Genomic DNA, 19665 nt, shown 5'->3' on the forward strand with positions numbered 1-19665 from the left:
AAAATAAGGATCAAGCTCTTGACAAGGGTCTACTGACCTCTCCCCCACCTGTCACTACTGCTGCATCTTACTTCCTCCTGTCCTGAGCCTTATACTTCATTAATAGCAAGCTATTTATAGCTACTGCACAAACACCACTTTGTTTCTTGCCTCTAATATGCTCATTCCTATTACTTAGCATACCCTGCTCCCTGAAAATGACTTTATTTCTTTTTCCAAAATAGTACAATAATTGCCCCTCCTTGGAGTCATATCATACTTCCCTGTCCCACAGATATCAGGTTTGGCTACATGGTTTGTTTGGACTAGGAATATGTGAGCAGAAGTTACGTTTGTCACTTCCAAGCATAAGCTTTAAGAGTCAGAACATGGCTTGCTATGCTCCTTTTTTTCCCCCATGCTATGAGATTAGTAGTGTGGACAATCTACAATGGACACGAACGAGAAGTAAACCTTTCTTGCTGTGAGCCACTGAGCTTCTGGAGTTATCTGTTACTGCAGCATTAAGAATCCTATCTTGGGGACTTCCCTGGTAGTCCAGTGGTTAAGACTCTGTGCTTCCACTGCAGGGGGCGGGGGTTCAATCCCTGGTCGGGGGAACTAAGATCCTGCATGCTTCGCAGTGTGGCCCAAAAAATAAGTAAATTTTTTAAAATAAAAATAAAAAGAATCCTATACTGGCTGATACACTGGCCATCTCCTAATCATTCTTTCACACAGGGTACTACCTCCACTGAGGTTCTGTAATAGATGTATGGCTACCCAGTACTTGATACAAGCAAATTTCCTGTTTGGAGAAGCTGCCATTGCATGAATTTTGTCAGGAGGCGCTTTCTGCCTCCCACTGGGGAAGCCAAAAAGAACTGACCCTTGTTCTCCCAGATTCCTCACAGCTAGAGAATAGGCATGTGACCTAAGGTCAGCCATTTGGAAGCTCTGGACTCAGGACTTTGAGTCTTAATACAAAGAAGCAAGAACAGTATATTATAGTATCATTTATGTTGCTAGTGGCAGCTGCCAGTGTCCAGTGGAGTGACAGCAGTGAGAGTGCAGTCAGGGGTGTAACAGTGAGTGTCCAGTAGTGACAAGATAAGCAGACTGTTCCGGTGGTGTGATCTAGCTGTCTTTCAGACTGCCAAGTCCTCTCATTCCTGCTCATTTTCTGAGCCTGCTTTTCTAGTTTTCCTACCAATTCTTTGATGTTCCTAATATCCTTCCAATCAATCCGTTTTCTTCTTAAATTATCCAGAGTTGCTTTTGGTTGTCTGCAATCAAGAAACTTATTCTTGGGCTTCCCTGGTGGCGCAGTGGTTGAGAGTCCGCCTGCCGATACAGAGGACACGGGTTCGTGCCCCGGTCCGGGAAGATCCCACATGCCGCGGAGCGGCTAGGCCCGTGAGCCATGGCCCCTGAGCCTGCGCGTCTGGAGCGTGTGCTCCGCAATGGGAGAGGCCACAACAGTGAGAGGCCCGCGTACCACAAAAAAAAAAAAAAAAAAAAAGAAACTTACCAATTCCCAGGGCTCGAAGTGACCTGGTCTCCACATGGAGTCACATTTTCTTTTTCTTTTTTATTAATTTTTGGGTTTTTTTCTTTCTTTTCTGTCTCTTTTTTTAGTCACATTTTAATAGCCCAATCCTGCATCCAAAAAGAACTGTAAAAAGAGTTCCAATCCCTGTCTAATTTCTCTGAAGAACATTAAAAGGGATCTCTTTTATGACCCATATTTACTGATATTCATGCTCTTTCCTCACCCACCTCCACCCTGAGAAATTTCTCACTCAGAGCTCCTCTAGAGCATCACACTCACAAACTTCCCACCTCTCCACACCTGGACTGCCCAGCCCTGGGACCTCTTTTCCTCTTACCCTCTCTCTCTGCCAGCTCTTTGTTATCTAGATCCTCTTACCTCATCCAGTTAGGTCCTTATGTATTTTATTTCACCTCCCAGACCTTGGTTCTCTCTACTCATTTTTTCAATTCTGCAAAAGGTCTGGGAATCAAGCTGGCCAAGAGAAAATTCTCCTTAAAGTAGAGGTGGCAAAACAGCAGCCCACAGGCTACCCCTAGCCCTCCAACTTAGTTTAAGTTGTAGAGTGTTGCTGTTGTCTTTATTGAGTTAGTTTCCAACATTTAACAGTGGGTGAATTTCACCTAAAAATCTGGATTTCCAGATCTTCTGGAAAATTAAAAGACCTGGCAACACTGGGATCCCATTTTCTCCATGGTAAGAATCAACGGGAGCTTGATAGCAGCCGTCTCCGTTGGTGGGGCATCACTCCAGTTCTCCATGATCCCTCCCCACTTTTCCTCATTCAGGTTGCTTTTCTACCTCCTGTGGGCATTTGAATTTGCTACCCCGGCTCTGTAAGGCACACCAGGAAGGACAGGAAGCATCTGTGAGATGAAAGAGCATATCTTCTTTAGGGATGGGGCATCAAGTGAAAGAAAGCATACAGGAGGGTAGCACTTGCATATTGTAAATCCTGTCCTGCCACAATAGGACAAAGGAGGAGAGACTAGTGAAAGAGGAGCATAGAAGAAAGTGAGGCAGTTTCAGAGAGCATGGTGGGTAGGGGGACAAGACAAATGGATTAAGGTGCCTAGCTGGCCTGAAGGATAAAAGTGCAGTGTTTACAATCTTCCATGAGCTTGTGTTTTGGAGGCTTTCTCTCTCTCCTCCCACCCTGCACTCCTGCTAATCCTCCCCCCTTCTCTGTACCTGAAAGGCATCATCCTTGATGTCCCTCCAAGCTGCAGAGGAAGCAGTATAGTGCTCTTAATTTAGAAGCAAACTGCATTTGATTCTACTTTAATGCATAAGGGAGAAAGCTTTTGAAAGGAATCTTTTCTTAAATCTATCTATCTATTTATTTATTGGCTGCATTGGGTCTTTGTTGCTGCGCACAGGCTTTCTCTAGTTGTGGTGAGCGGGGGCTACTCTTCGTTGCTGTGCACGGGCTTCTCATTGCAGTGGCTTCTCTTGTTGCAGAGTGCGGGCTCTAGGCGCATGGGCTTCAGTAGTTGTGGTACATGGGCTCAGTAGTTGTGGCTCGCAGGCTCTAGAGCACAGGCTTAGTAGTTGTGGCACACAGGCTTAGTTGCTCTGCAGCGTGTGGGATCTTCCCGGACCAGGGCTCGAACCCGTGTCCCCTGCATTGGCAGGCAGATTCTTATCCACTGCACCACCAGGGAAGTCCCTGAAAGGAATCTTAAGGTAAAATATTTTGAAAAGAATAGTTACCTTCCAAAGTTTTCTTATATTTCTTTTATATAAGAATTTTTCTTATGCAGTGTTAAAGTTCATGTAAATTATCAAACAATTGGACTAAAATTTCTTACAGTAAACATGTTGTTTGCTTACAACTTTACAAGTTCTTCACTGAGAAAACTTACTTGAGACCTATATCTCTATATTATATCTGTATCTGTATGTGAAAGAGAGTTTCAGCCCTTTAGTACTACATGATTGTGAGTATAAAATAAAGCAACAAGTTTCAGACTAGTAGAGAGGAAGCCTATGGCAATGTTTAAGGAAAAGAGGGGGTCAATGAAACGCTGGATTGTGAAGGTGCTCCACTTTAACATTATTCACTCCTTCCTCTGGAAAGAATTCAGGGATTTTAATATTTATAGTAATACATCACATTCATGCTTTTCAGGGAAGATCCAAGTGTTGAATATAGTTGAATTGATAAATGGCAGATTTGGGTTACTATACTATTCTGTTTAACTTCCATTTCTTGTCACCTTTCTTGACATATTATTCCACTTTCTTGTAGTGCTTGGTTATTTTTTATATTGTAACCAGAGACAGCAGAATTTTTTACAAGCTGATAAAGTAAAATGATATCCATTATGGAGAATAATTGGAAATATCTAGTTAGTTTGAAGATGCATATACCATGTGACCCAGAAATCCTTCCCATAGATATATATCCTAGAACTCTTGCATATATGCACAGGGAGACCTGTACAAGAATGTACTTGCAGTATTGTTGGTTATAATCTCTATTAATAGTAGAATAAATAACTGAATTGTGGCCTATTGATTGAACAAAATACTGTGCTGTAATGAAAAGGACTGAACTATGACTTCATGTATCATTATGGAGGAATCTTGCAAATATAATGTTGATGAAGGGGAAAGCAGGTTGCAAAAGAAACATAGTATAACAATATAACAGTATTTGAAACAGTGTGGCTTAGTCATGCAGATACTCTGGAGTCAGACTCCTGAATTCAAAGCCATCTCCACTATTTACTACATGTGTGACCTTGGCAAGTAACTTAACCCATCTTGGCCTCAGTTTCCTTCTCTGTGAAATGGGGATAATAATTGTTCTACTTAATGTGGTTATTATGAAAAGAAAAATGAGTGAGTACTAAAGTACTGAGAAGAATACATAGTACCATTATTTTTCATACAGTGTATCTTCAGTCTAAAATCATGCAAAAAATACTGGGTATTTTGTAAGAATGTATACATGTAAAAGCACATAGATATGAATGTGAATGAAAATACAAATTAATGATAGCAGTTATCTCCTGGACAAAGAGTTATTTCTTTTTTTCTTCTTTTTTTTCTTTTTTTTTTTTTTGCTGCACTGTGCAGCTTGCGGGATCTTAGTTCCCTGAGCAGGGATTGAATCCAGGCCCCGGCAGTGAAAGCGCCATGTCCTAACCACTGGACCACCAGGGAATTCCCAGAGGAATTTCCCACATCTATTTCTTGAGCTGTGGTAGGTACATGATTTCTTTTATTATAATCCTTATGCCTTTGTGTATGGCTAAACTATTTCATGATAAATTTTAAATCAAATAAATAAAGTTTAGCTTTAAAACTATACACACAGTGTAACCAAATTTCCCCAAAAAATTGGAAAATAGAGGAAAATTCACCCCAAATCATACCCTTAACCCACAATTTTTAAAAATTATGTAATTCTTATTATCCAGCAATCCCACTCCTGGGAATATACGTGGACAAAACTATAATTCGAAAAGATACATGCACCCCTATGTTCATAGCAGCACTATTCACAATAGCCAAAACATGGAAAAACCTAAATGTCCATCAATAGATGAATAGATAAAGAAGATGTGGCAGATATATTCAATGGAATACTACTCAGCCATTAAAAAGAACTAAATAATGCCGTTTGCAGCAATATGTATACAACTAGAGATTATCATACTAAGTGAAGTAAGTCAGAAAGAAAAACAAATACCATGTGACATCACTTATATGTGGAATCTAAAATATGGCACAAGTGAACCTATCTACAAAACAGAAACAGACTCATAGTCATAGAGAACAGACTTGTGGTTGCCAAGGAGGGCGGGAGAGGGAGAGGGATGGACTGGGAGTTTGGGGTTGGTAAACGCAAACAGTTGCATTTAGAATGGATAAACAACAAGGTCCTAATGTATAGCACAGGGAATTATATTCAATATCCTGTGATAAACCATAATGGAAAAGAATATAAAAAAAGAATGTATATGTGTGTATAACTGAGTCACTTTGCTGTACAGCAGTGATTGCAACAACATTGTAAATCAACTATACTTCAATAAAAAAAAATTATGTAATTCTTTCAACAACACAATGAGGTTGGTGAATAAGAACGTTATTTCTGCAGCGTTATTCATAATAGCCAAAATCAACCCAAATGGCCATCAGCAAGCAAATGGATAAACAAAATGTATATCCATACAAAGGAAGGAAATTCAGCAATACAAAAGCAATGAAATGTTGATATATGTTACAACTCAGATGAAATTCAAAAACATTATGCTCAGTAGAAGGAGCCAGACAGAAATGACCACATATTGTATGATTCCATTTATGTGAAATGTCTAAAAAAAGGCCAAAAAAGGGCCTAAAATAGATTAGTGTTTGCCTGGAGCCATGGGAGAGGAAACAAAGTGCCTGCCAATGGGCACAGAAGATTTTTAGGGGGTGATGGAAATATTCTACAACTGGATGGTGATGATGGTTGCACAACTTTGTATATTACTTTGTGAGTTATTAAAATTCATTGAATTATAAACCTAAAATGGGTGAATGTTAGAGTACGTAACTTATATGTCCAAAAAAACCCCCACTGTTTTTAAAAAGTCTTTAAAGAATAAACACTTATGCATGGGGGAGAGGGAGGGAATGTTATTTTATTTTATTATTTTATTTTTTTTTGCGGTACGCGGGCCTCTCACTGTTGTGGCCTCTCCCGTTGCGGAGCACAGGCTCCGGAAGCGCAGGCTCAGCGGCCATGGCTCACGCTCCGCCGCATGTGAGATCTTCCCGGACCGGGGCACGAACCCCTGTCCCCCGCATCGGCAGGCGGACTCTCAACCACTGCGCCACCAGGGAAGCCTGGGAATGTTATTTTAGATTACAGACATGAACATGGATAGATATAATTCTGAGAAAGGACCCAGAACTCTACCCCATTAAACTATGTCAGTAAAAACCCTCCAGGTAGGTTGAGGTAGAGGCTGAAATCAAAGGCACCTTTCTGTCAGGGTCTCTGGGAGGAGGCCACCTTACAGGAAGACCCTCACCAACCTGGAATAGCCATAATAGAAAAAAAAAATAGTAATGGTGGCACCATTAGGCAGAGAGAAATCTGGAGATCGTGCTCCCAGCGCTTCATGTTCTGTGGGTGGTTTGCAGGAGATTCAGAAGTTCCTGCATGCCCCAATTTGGGGAGAATAGGCACCACATCCTGGAAATTATGATCCTGGGACCATATACCATGTATCTGTTGATGACCCTCAAATTTATATCTCACATCTAACTCTAAGCTCCAATTTCCAATGGCCAACCTGATATCTTCCCTTGGGCATTGCACAGAAATATACAATTAAACATAGCCCCAAATGGCAATCTTGATCTCTACAGCCCCAAACCTCCCCACCCACCATTCCCCCAGGTTGCCACCCCCATCCACATCCACTGTCCCAGTCTCCCCAGTACACAGAATCCACTTTCTCTATCTCCACTGCTACCACTTGTTCTCGGCCACCATAATTTCTCTCCTGGACAAAGCAACAAACTCTTAACTGGCCTCTCTGCTTCCACTTTTGCTTTCCTCCAGCCTATCCCACACACAACAGCAAAACTTGTTTTCTTAAATGTAAATTGGGTCCTATCACTTAAATGCCTAAGACTCTCCAATAGCTTCCTATTGTACACAGAGTAAATCCCTGAATCTGGCCTAAGTCCCCACCTGGCATTCTTCCCATTCCTCACTACATTTATTCACATTTGGTCTTCTCTCGATTTTCACCTTTCCTAAGCGCTTCCCATCTCAAGGCTTTGGCACTTACTGTTCCTTCAATTTGTACCTTTCTTTTGCCTTCTCATTCTTCACATTTCAGCTTAAATATGCCTCTCACAAAGTCACCTTCTCCAATCACTTTTTGTAAAGCAACCTCCCTTTTTTTCCCCTTCCTTCATCTCCTTTTCATTTTCTTCACAACACTTCTCACAATTTGCAACTATTATGTGTTGCTTTACTTGTACTTTAGGCTGTTTCTCTTATGAGAATTAAACCTCTATGAACCACACGCTATTTACTATTGTAGCCCCAGCATACAGCAAAATACCTGGAATGGCTCAATAAAGATTTGTTGAATGAAAGCACTTAGAAAACCACTTGAATATTTCCCCCTATTGTTCAATTTTCAAAAAGAAACAGATTTTCTTGGTCGTATCAGGACTATTTTGTTTACAAGTAAAGGAAGCCCATTTAAGATGCAGATACAGAGACGGAAATAAAGATGCAGACCTACTAGAGAATGGACTTGAGGATATGGGGAGGGGGAAGGGTAAGCTGGGATGAAGTGAGAGAGAGGCATGGACACGTATACACTACCAAATGTAAGGTAGATAGCTAGTGGGAAGCAGCCGCATAGCACAGGGAGATCAGCTCGGTGCTTTGTGACCACCTAGAGGGGTGGGATAGGGAGGGTGGGAGGGAGGGAGACGCAAGAGGGAAGAGATATGAGGACCTATGTATATGTATAACTGATTCACTTTGTTATAAAGCAGAAAGTAACACACCATTGTAAAGCAATTATACTCCAATAAAGATGTAAAAAAAAAAAAAAAAGATGCAGATACAGGATTCTCTCAGGAAGCTGAAGGGCAAAGGTACAGATGTGTCTTAGGAAAGAACTCAACACAGGAGTTCGGGTACTGTAGGGAACCTGGGGATTTTACCCTACATGCAAGCTAACAAGTTAGCCTGCCACCGTTACATTCTGGCAGAAGACAGAAGGTTCCTGAGTCAGAGACAAAGAACAATATATCATTCATACCCACAGCAGTAGCCAGAGTATCAACATTTGCACTGGTTCTGAGCTCCAGTTCCCACAGGGCGACATGAAGAGAGCCAGGTGGTGCTTACACACCCAGTGTGTTGTGTTGCAGGTGAGAAACTCCAAGTTTAGGGAACCCAAATCTTTTATAATGGGCAGGATGCATGCCTGACCTTGGCCCTGGGAGGAAACATTATTTTTATTGTATTGGATCATAAACAAACCTGCTTTTTTGCTACAGAGAGACATTATCTTTATATTCCAAGGTTGTTTGTTGTATAAACATCCTTGAAAAGATAATTCAGAACAAGGGTGGCAGTGCCTCACTCACAAGATATGCAGAAATGCAAGAGATCCAGGGAGAAATGGCTCCCACCAGGCAGGTGAGGGGGACAGGATGCCCTAAGCCCAAAAAAATAACAGACATCCACCAAAATCTCTGGACCGTGGTAGCTTTTAGAATGGTTGTGGGAATAAGTTTAGCACTTTTTACAAATGAATTCAGGGAATATTTACTAGTTTTTATCTTATAGAACCTTACCATTAGAAACTATTTTTCTTTTTTCTTTTTTGGCTGCGTTGGGTCTTCATTGCTGCGCCCGGGCTTTCTCTGGTTGTGGCGAGCAGGGGCTACTCTTCGTTGCAGTGCAAGGGCTTCTCATTGCGGTGGATTCTCTTGTTGCAGAGAATGGGCTCTAGGCGCGCAGGCTTCAGTAGTTGCAGCACGCGTGCTCAGTAGTTGCGGCACGCAGGCCCTAGAGCGCAGGCTCAGTAGTTGTGGTGCACGGCCTTAGTTGCTCTGCCGCATGTGGGATCTCCCTGGACCAGGGATTGAACCCGTGTTCCCTGCATTGGCAGGCAGATTATTAACCACTGTGCCACCAGGGAAGTCCCGTAGAACCTGTTTTTCTTAAAAAAAAAACTCTTCCCAAAAGGTATAGAATATTCTGAAAACAATATTAATGTGTTTTCACAACAATTGGTATGGAGGAGAACAATTTAAATTCCTGGCAATGATGCATTTGAAATAATTCTTTAAAACTAATTTCACTTTTTAAATTTTCTTTTTCCAAAGAGTGTACTGTGGGGACTTACCTGGTGGTCCAGTGGATAAAGATTCCGCACTCCCAATGCAGGGGCCCTCGGTTCAATTCCTGGTCCACGTGCCACAACTAAGAGTTTGCATGCTGCAACTAAAGATACCACTTCCACAACTAAGAGTTCGCATGCAACAACTAAAGATCCCACATACCGCAACGAAGATCTTGCACGCGGCAACGAGGATCCCATGTGTCGCAGCTAAGACCCAGTGCAGCCAAATAAATAAATATTTTTAAAATAAAAAAATAAAGAGTAGATTGTGGCAAAGGGTCAAGAAGGGTATGGTTTTATGTTTTTCCTGCTTAAGGGAATCTGAACTACTCTGATTCTGTATGAATAAAAACAAAACTTGGAACATTTATAGCTGTCTTTAAAAGAAATTCAAGGCTGTACTAAGGGACTTAAATGCCCTCATTTAATCCCTCATGACCATTTCAGATTTTTAAAATTATGTTTGTACATGAATTTGAAATTCTGGTTACCCAGAACTCTGTAGATGAAGAAAGTCATATAGTCTTAGGAAATAAACCAGCTATCAGAGTAACCTTATTCTATGATTTATCTCCAATCAGTGATTATGGAATGGTAGTTTGTAAACAAATCAATGATTTATTTACTGTTTCTTCAGTTACACTTATTGATACGTATGTCTTAGATGATGAAACCATAAAATACTGAATTAACCAGTTTAATTCACTTTATAGAGAACTTAGCATAGCAATTGAGTGCTTAAATATTAGCTAAATTAGAAAATGGTCCACAAATCAATTATAGAATCAAGATTTTCAATCTTAATGAAAGACGAATACTTAGAAGCACCATTTCCTCTAACTTAGTGTTAGTACTTTTTTGTTGTCTATCTCTGAAATTTAAGAAAATATATTTTCTTTTTCCCCTTGTTGGTCCCATTTCTAACCCAAGAGAAACTAGAATTTATTTCAGCTATATTTAGCAGTAGAGTTAATCTGTAATAGAAAATTTAAATAGAACAAATTACATATTATCTTTTATAAAACTGAATATATTCTTTTTTTTTTAATTTACTTATTTTATTTTCTTTCTTTTTGGCTGCGTTGTGTCTTCGTTGCTGCGCACAGGCTTTCTCCAGTTGCGGTGAGCGGGGGCCACTCCTCCTTGCGGCGTGCTTCTTACCGTGGTGGCCTCTCTTGTTGCGGAGCACGGGATCCAGGCACGCAGGCCTCAGTAGTTGTGGCACGTGGGCTGTAGAGCACAGGCTCAGCAGTTGTGGCGCATGGGCTTAGTTGCTCCATGGCATGTGGGATCTTCCCGGACCAGGGCTCGAACCCGTGTCTCCTGCGTTCGCAGGTGAATTCTTAACCACTGAGCCACCAGGGAAGCCCTGTTATGTATTCCTTGAAAACCCAAAATATTTGAGGTACCTGATGAAGTTGATGTGCTAACTATTGCCTTTCTGCCCATAATCCCTTCCTGGAAATGCTATAGTATTCTGTTGACCTCTGCCCCCACCCCCACCTCATCTTGTTCTCCCACAGTGGACTAATCTTAGCCTAATAATACGTGAGTCTAATATTATGTCACCCAAGAATCTGGAACTGACACTGAGAGACTGAGTGATTAGGTCACAGTAGGCACACAAATGTCAACAGTTGTTACAACACCAAACAAAAACCCACATGTAAACTGATGTTGTGAAGGGAACTCACAAGCCATGAGTAGGCAGAAGTTTTGAGAGAGAATTAGGGGAATGGAGCAACTGGCAAACACGGAAGAAGCAGAGAAGAGAGGGCTCTTATTAAAATGTAAATCAGGTCATGTCACTCTTCAGCTCAAAATCTTCCCTTTTCTTCTCATTTTAGCTGGAGTAAAAGCCAAAGTCTTTACAAGAGCCTAGTAGGTCCTATAGACTCTTTCTTCCATCCCTCTGACTTTCATCTTCCAAGACTCTCCCCATCACTCACTCCAGTTTAGCCACATAGGTGTTGTTCTTCCTTGAAGCCAGGCACATTATTGCCTCAGGGCCTTTGCACTTGCTATTCTGTTGGCATGCTCTTCCTAAGTTACCTGCATGTCTTGCTCTCTCACCTCCTTCAGACCTTTGCTCAAATGTCATCTTCTCTGCAATGCTTTCTCTAACCACACTATTTAAAAAGTCAATACCACCCCTGCCCACATTCCTTATTCTCTTCTCTGATTTATTTTTCTCAATAGCACCATCATCATATGGCATACTCTACATTTTAATTATGTGTTTATTGTCTGTCACCCATCAGTAAAATGTAAGCTCCGTGAAGTCAGATCTTTTTCCTCTGATTTTTTTGCTCTATGCCCATTGCCTAGAATAATTCCTGCTACATAGTACATGCTCAATAAATATGTTGGATAAATAAATGAATGACTCATTAAAGGAGATGGAGGACATTTCCTTGGTTTCTTACTTTATAGTTCTGTTCCTCAAGTGGCCTGGCCACACTGTATTACCTACTCTCCGATGTTATAATACAACATTTTTTTTTTTTACTCATTAGATTTTTTAATAGTTGACATATACCACTAGCATTATAATATCCAGAAAAATCTTTTTTGTTTTTTCAAAATAAATGAGCACACATGATACACAACTATAATGCTTATTTCTCTTACATGTTTTGGCTTCATCATCTCTGACTGCTTCTTAATAGGATAGCAATTTTTAAATATTAATATCTCAAGTGATAACTGGAAGATAATTTGGTTTTATAGGTAATACAATTTATCTTTTTGCTGTTATTATTATTAAAAAAATTTTTAACATCTTTATTGGAGTATAATTGCTTTTCATTGTGTTACTTTCTGCTGTATAACAAAGTGAATCAGCTATATGTATACGTATATCCCCATAGCCCCTCCCTCTTGCGTCTCCCTCCCACTCTCCCTATCCCACCCCTCTAGGTGGTCACAAAGCACAGAGCTGATCTCCCTGTGCTATGGGGCTGCTTCTCACTAGCTATCTATTTTACATTTGGTAGTGTATATATGTCAATGCCACTCTCTCACTTCTTCCCAGCTTACCCTTCTCCCTCCCCGTATCCTCAAATCCATTCTCTACGTCTGCATCTTTATTCCTGTCCTGCCCCTAGGTTCCTCAGAGCCATTTTTTTTTTTTTTTAGATTCCATATATATGTGTTAGCATACGGTATTTGTTTTTCTCTTTCTGACTTACTTCACTCTGTATGACAGACTCTAGATCCATCCACCCCACTACAAATAGCTCAATTTCATTTCTTTTTATGGCTGAGTAATATTCCATTGTATTTATGTGCCACATCTTCTTTATCCATTCATCTGTTGATGTACACTTAGGTTGCTTCCATGTCCTGGCTAATAGAAATAGTGCTGCAATGAACATTGTGGTACATGACTCTTTTTGAATTATGGTTTTCTCAGGGTATATGCCCAGTAGTGGGATTACTGAGTCATATGATATTTCTATTTTTAGTTTTTTAAGGAACCTCCATACTGTTCTCCATAGTGGCTGCATCAATTTACATTCCCACCGACAGTGCAGGAGGGTTCCTTTTTCTCCACACCCTCTCCAGCATTTATTGTTTGTAGATTTTTTGATGATGGCCATTCTGACCCGTGTGAGGTGATACCTCACTGTGGTTTTGATTTGCATTTCTCTAATGATTAGTGATGTTGAGCATCCTTTCATGTGTTTGTTGGCAATCTGTATATCTTCTTTGGAGAAATGTCTAGTTAGGTCTTCTGCCCATTTTTGGATTGGGTTGTTTGTTCTTTTGATATTGAGCTGTATGAGTTGCTTGTAAATTTTGAAGATTAATCCTTTGTCAGTTGCTTCATTTGAAAATATTTTCTCCCGTTCTGAGGGTTGTCTTCTCGTCTTGTTTGAAGTTTCCTTTGCTTTGCAAAATCTTTTAAGTTTCTTTAGGTCCCATTTGTTTATTTTTGTTTTTATTTCCATTTCTCTAGGAGGTGGATCAAAAAAGATCTTGCTGTGATTTATGTCAAAGAGTGTTCTTCCTATGTTTTCCTCTAAGAGTTTTATAGGGTCCAGTTTTACACTTAGGTCTCTAATCCATTTTGACTTTATTTTTGTATGATACAACTTTTTAATATCTCCCCTTTTTTACTTTTAATTTTTTTCTTAAGCATGTCAATATTTACATGGTTCCAAAGTCAAAAGCATGTTACAAGATAAACTCAAGATAAATTATATTTTGTTGATGAAAAATTAATCAATCAGTCTAAAAAAGAAATGGAAATTTTTATTTGAGCCAAATTGAGGATTATAACCTGGGAACGGCTCCTCAGAAAGCTCTGAGAACTGTTCCACCTATTAGAAGTCAAAGTACAGTTATGAAAATTTTTTGAGACAGAAGGCTGTACATTGAATGATGTATTATCGACAGTTTACACAATCCAGATCCGCAAGTACACAGTGGTGGATCATTGAGACCCCTTTGAAAGATCAACGAGGAATGTAATCTTTAAAGGGGTTGTCTAGCTGGTGCTAGGAGAATGTTGCTCTTCATGGTTGAGCAGGTATTTCTGCTGATGGGGAGCTGTGGTTGATGCACCATGCAGATACACCGCACACAGTGAGGGGAGAGAGGAGGCCAAAGGGCAGAGAAAATTCTTTTCATGTTTAAATTTTTCTTGTCTTGCCATAAAATATGAAGTTTATTTCACAATTTCTTTGCCCTTCACTCTGTTTCCTCCTTCCTCATTGGGTCACCATTTTTTTAAATCGATTTTTGGTTTAGGCTTCCATTGTTTATTTTTTATTTATATGTATATTTTTGTACATATAAGCTCATATATGTATATATTTTATATCCCTCCTGCTGTTGACACTAAGCACCATTCTGAACCAGTTATCTTGGAGACATATGGATATTTTTCTCTTTCCTTTTTATTGAGCCTTAGTCCTCCATTGTGTGGATGCTTCATGATTTTCTCAACTAGTCCCATATTGATAACATCGGGGTTGCTCTCAGTCTTTTGATATTACAGATAATGGCATAAAAATAGTAAACTGCCTTGTGCATATTTCTGTTCATATTTTTTTCCAGTTTCCTTTTGGAATCAATTCTTACAAGTGAGATGAGATTAAATGGAGATTATTCAAGTGGTTTTCTGTTCTTTGTAACCAACAAGTCAAGATTAAAATAGCTACCTATCCCTGAAGGCCCATCTGAAATCACACTTCTTCTGGGAAAGCTCTTACTATCTCAAGCAGAAAGACTCCACTTCTATTCCCTTAATACTCTCAAAAAAAAAAAAAAAATCAGAGGAAAAACAAACACACCAAAAAAGCCCGTATATTCTCTCTTGTCCATATGGCTTACATGGTTCTTTGTATGTATTGTTATCTTGTGTACATTTCATCCCCTTAATTGGACAATAAGCTGCTCCAGAGCAAGGAGCACAGTCCTTATGACCTTTATCATCTCTGGCCTTTCACAGTGTACCTTGAACTAGTAACAGGGACCAAATAAATACATAGAGTATAATCCAGCATATGACAATGCCCCATATAAAACTGTCCATTTAGAGATATGCCTCACACAACCCACCAGAATAAATCCCATGTCAACTGAAGAGTTGAATGGAAGAATTCTAAGAAACTGTAAGAAAAACAGCTGTGATATTTAGCATTTGTTTAGAGGTCAGGGAAAGGACTGTCTGAACTCTGTGGCTTTAAGCTAAACTGACCCAGTAAACATGAGCCTGGAGCCCTCTAGCCCATCATTAGGGATCTTCTCACATAGCTCCTGCCCATATACTTTGCTCATGGTACTAATCCTGGCTGGTTAATTGCTGGGCTGACCCTTCAAGGGATGACTGAATGTTCTTGCCCAATATAAGGCTCCAGAGCCAAGCCCATTACTACAGTCATGTGGAAGATCTGGCAACTACATCACTGTGCTCAGGGAGCACATCCGCTTCTGTGTGGACGTGGTGGCCTTTATCAGCCTTTTGACTTAAGTGCCGGAGGAGTTGTTTTATCTGCCTGGAGTCTAATAGGCTACGCCCACTCTTGGAGGGGACCTTGTGCAACATTATGATGTAGCTCTGAATGCATCTGTGGTGGAGAAGTAGAAGAGCATCTCTTTTATCCTGCCGGGTGGAGAGGTTGAGAAATTTATCGCCTTCCACGCACCCTGCAATCCCATCTTTGAAAGCAATACGCATTGCCCTGCTATCCCATAGAATACATACCCTCTCCCTGCCAGTATCATTGCCAGCAGCACCATGATCTGTCCTGCTGCCAATGCACAGCAGAATTTTGGTGGTTTTCTCAAGAGTTGTTTACAAAGATATCACATCATAATTTGGGTCCAGTATTGAAGGACCAGAGGATGCTGAAGCAGAACTGCGAACTGACAGCTGTGTGTGACTGAAGGTTGCCTGAATACCTGGCCACACCTCTTGATCAACTGACGGGGGCTGCAAAAACCGGCAATAGTGAAAGTGCCATCGATTTGGGAGAATGGTGATGGTAGAAAAGAGGAAACAAGTCTTCCATAATGCTGGGGTAGACAACCATGCCGACAGACAGAGCAGCTCTGTTTGAACTGAGAGCCACCTCTTCATGTGCAGGTGCCCTATCTGAAGGAAACCATACCCACTGATAACAGGGGAACCACCTGTGCCATGCCCTACTACTCATTCTACTCATACTACTCTTCCCTGCCCGACACTCTACCCTCGTTTCTCTAGACTAGAGTGCAGATGTGAGATGAGAGCTATCTGGTTTCCAGGAACTTTGGGGAGATGGAATCTGTTTACAGATCGACACAATGGTGGACTCCTGTGCATCAGGGAGCTCTGAAGAGCAGGTCCTAGTCCAACATATCTGGTTACCAGTGTGTCCCAAGACTAGAAACTCACAACCCAGACAGGCAGCAGCATCACTGGACCTTTAAATGCAACTCTTCCGCCCACACAACCTGCTAAAAAGCCTGCAACCACTTAGCTTTAGCAGAGAATCACCCCTCTCATCTACTGTTGAGACCATTCCTCCTATTCTCATCTGTTTCCCTGGCTCTACACTTTGTCTTTTGATATCTGCGTTTGTCTCGCTTGTTTCAGGGCCAGTTCAATTTTTCCTTCTCTCATGTAGAAGCCTAGAACTCCTGCCATTAAATTCTGACCTTTAAATCTTCCTGCTTTATTGATTGTGGGGTAATATTACTGCCCTAGGTAAAAGACTCCCTTTGCTAGCTTCTTCCCCATAAAACTCCTACGAGCTGGACTAGTCTATCAACCTTTCCAGTAAGAAGCTCAGATGCTGAAGCTTCATCTTAGTAAACTGCTGACAGGGGGTGGGAGGGACATGGTCTTCAGGACTCTTCCACCCACCTCTCTGGAGTATCTGGAGTACTATCGGAGTAAATGGCCTACTAGGAAGTCTTTTGAGCAAGAGATAAAGGAATTGCTTCCCTCTCTAAGGAACAGATTGTTTCAATTTGTTGAGTCGCAGAGGTGCTGAGACTTCAAAACTGGCAAACTTGCTCTTAGAGCAAGAGGATCAAGCTGTTGGGTATCATAAAAGCAATAACCCTGGGCTTCCCTGGTGGCGCAGTGGTTGAGAGTCCGCCTGCCGATGCAGGGGACACGGGTTTGTGCCCCGGTCCGGGAAGACATGCCGCGGGGCGGCTGGGCCCGTGAGCCATGGCCGCTGAGCCTGTGCGTCCGGAGCCTGTGCTCCGCGGCGGGAGAGGCCACAACAGTGAGAGGACCGTGTACCGCAAAAAAAAAAAAAAAAAAAAAAAAGCAATAACCCTTGCTCCCAATTCCCACTCCAGATGGTAGCTGACTGAGGTATCAATATTCTTGTAAGGAGAACAATGGAGAACTCATCTTGGTCATGAACTATTGGAGATTATGAGTGCGGATTCTGAAGTCCGACCACCTGTGTTCAAAACCAGCTCTACTACTTCCTGGCTATGGGATTCTGGGAAATTATTTAACATTTCTGTCTCAGTTTCCTCATTTGTAAAATGGAGATGATGATACTAATAGCTGCTGCCTCAAAGGACAATTGTGAGTTTTAAATGCATTATTACATATCATAAAAGTGGTCAGTAATTGTTAGCTACTATTATTATTGGGCTAATTCAAAAAGACCTAGATATTTACAGAATTACACTTCCAGGGTACATATAACTTTGTTTACATAAGGATGATGATGAATAAGAAAGGAAATTTCTAGATGTGCTTCAGCAAATTGAATAGTTGATTATGTCTTTCTGTCTGTGTAATATTCCAGGAGTATCCCAAAGACTCAGGAATGGAATTCTCTACAACTTCTTAGATAGAAGAGTAACTGTAAAAATATCTCTATGACACCTTAATTTACTTTAGCCTAATACAAGCCTCTGTTCATAGCCTATTATCTCTCTATCATCTCTAAGTCAATACTCAGAATAATATATTTAAAATCTTAGATCAGATTACTGTGACTTGTATCAACTTGGAGATTTAGATGATTCTTAAGTTTTCTCCTATCCTTGAATGGTAGGTTCTCTAGAACATCATGGATATCCAGAAGTGGTTCATATTCTACTTTTCCAACTTCACTATCTGATATACTACTTAAAGAAAGGAGGAAATAATAAATTTTATTTAACAATCTTACCCTCCCTCTTGCTACCACAAAAAGGTGGGAGACTAGGTATTGTTCCATTTGGGGTTAAGACGGCAGCCTTCTAAGAGTCTGAGAGCCTGTTTACCTCTGCCCTTATCGTGGACCTTCCCATTTTACATCAATATAATACATACCCCCAACAGTGTGATAGGGGGCCACCCTTGGCCGGAGGACTTTCTTAAGGAAGTGATGCCTGCCATTATGGTCACTTTTGAGGCATCCCATAACTTTAAGATTTGATCGATGCTGACTGGAAAAATTCTAGGTTCAAATCCTGTGCCCCTCTTCTTTTTGTCCCCAAGGTTTCAATTCAGAATTTCTTATACACATAGCCTTTAAAGTTCTTGAGATTCCTCCTTAAAGTTGCATGTGCCAAGACAGTAAAGAAGAGCCCTCTTGATAGACCAGAGGGAGGTAGATCTCTGGGAAGAATGCTGGTGAGGAATAGGTGAGAAAGAACATGTAGGAAATGACTGGTGCAGTGTGTGCCTGTGAAGACAAAATAAATGTACTGGATAGTAAAGCTTTCTTCAAAGAATTGGAGCATTTTTTAAACAAATGCAAATATTTCTGTAAGTGCCTAGCAATTTCTAAATTCCTTTTGGGCATGTGCTCATATGAGCGCACCCGTACACACACACACACACACACACACATCTTTGTTTAGGATTGCTAAATACCTTTAAGCCATTGAGTAATAGTTTATTTACTTAAATAATTTTAGTGGTTGTAATATTTTCCACTTTGTCAGGAGCTTCACCAAGAGGTAACATACAAGTAGAAACAAGTTATGGAAAGGGACACACCTGCTTAGAAAAAAAGCAACTCCTTCGTCCAGGAACAAAGCAAGCTTATCAAAAAAGACAGCACCTGAAGAGCCAGTTGGGATAATTGTGCATACTGCAGACACCTCCTAGCTTTACTCCTCATGTCTACCTGAGAGTCACTTTTAGAGTGACTTTTAAAAAACATGCTGTAAAAACAAAACAAAACAAAACAAAAACATGCTGTAACACTTCTGAGTCACCAGAGAATTGTAGTTAACCCGAAAGAGAAAGACACGTTTAGGATGGAATGGAAGTATTCTTGTCCTTATACGTCTCAGTGAGAACCTAAGACTTTCTCTCCTCAGCAATTCTTAAGGGCTGTTGGCATTCAGGATGTGAAGAATGACCTAGTTTTGAAGATGACATATGTAGTGTGACATATTGCTCTTTGGAAAGAGGAAAATATAATTAAGAAAATCAGCCATTCAACATTATTAGGAATCTCCACTTTAATGATTTGAGACATAATAAATGCATTTATCTGAAATTCACTTGACCTAAATCCATCCATTCATTCAACATTTACTGAACACCTACCACACAGTAGGCACTATTCTAAGCACCAAGGATACATCAGTGAATCCTGTTTTCACACAGTTTACATTCTACTGGGGAGAGATAGGCAATAAACAAAGGAAGAAATAGATGATGTGTCTGAGGAAAAACGAAACAGGCTAAGAGGATGGGGAATGATAGGGATGCTATTTTATGAGGGTCATAATAATGAGGATAGTGAACTTACGTGGTGATATTTGAGTTGAGATCTGAATGAAGGG

Source organism: Globicephala melas, chromosome 5 (assembly GCF_963455315.2).
Source record: "Globicephala melas chromosome 5, mGloMel1.2, whole genome shotgun sequence".
NCBI lineage: Eukaryota > Metazoa > Chordata > Mammalia > Artiodactyla > Delphinidae > Globicephala > Globicephala melas.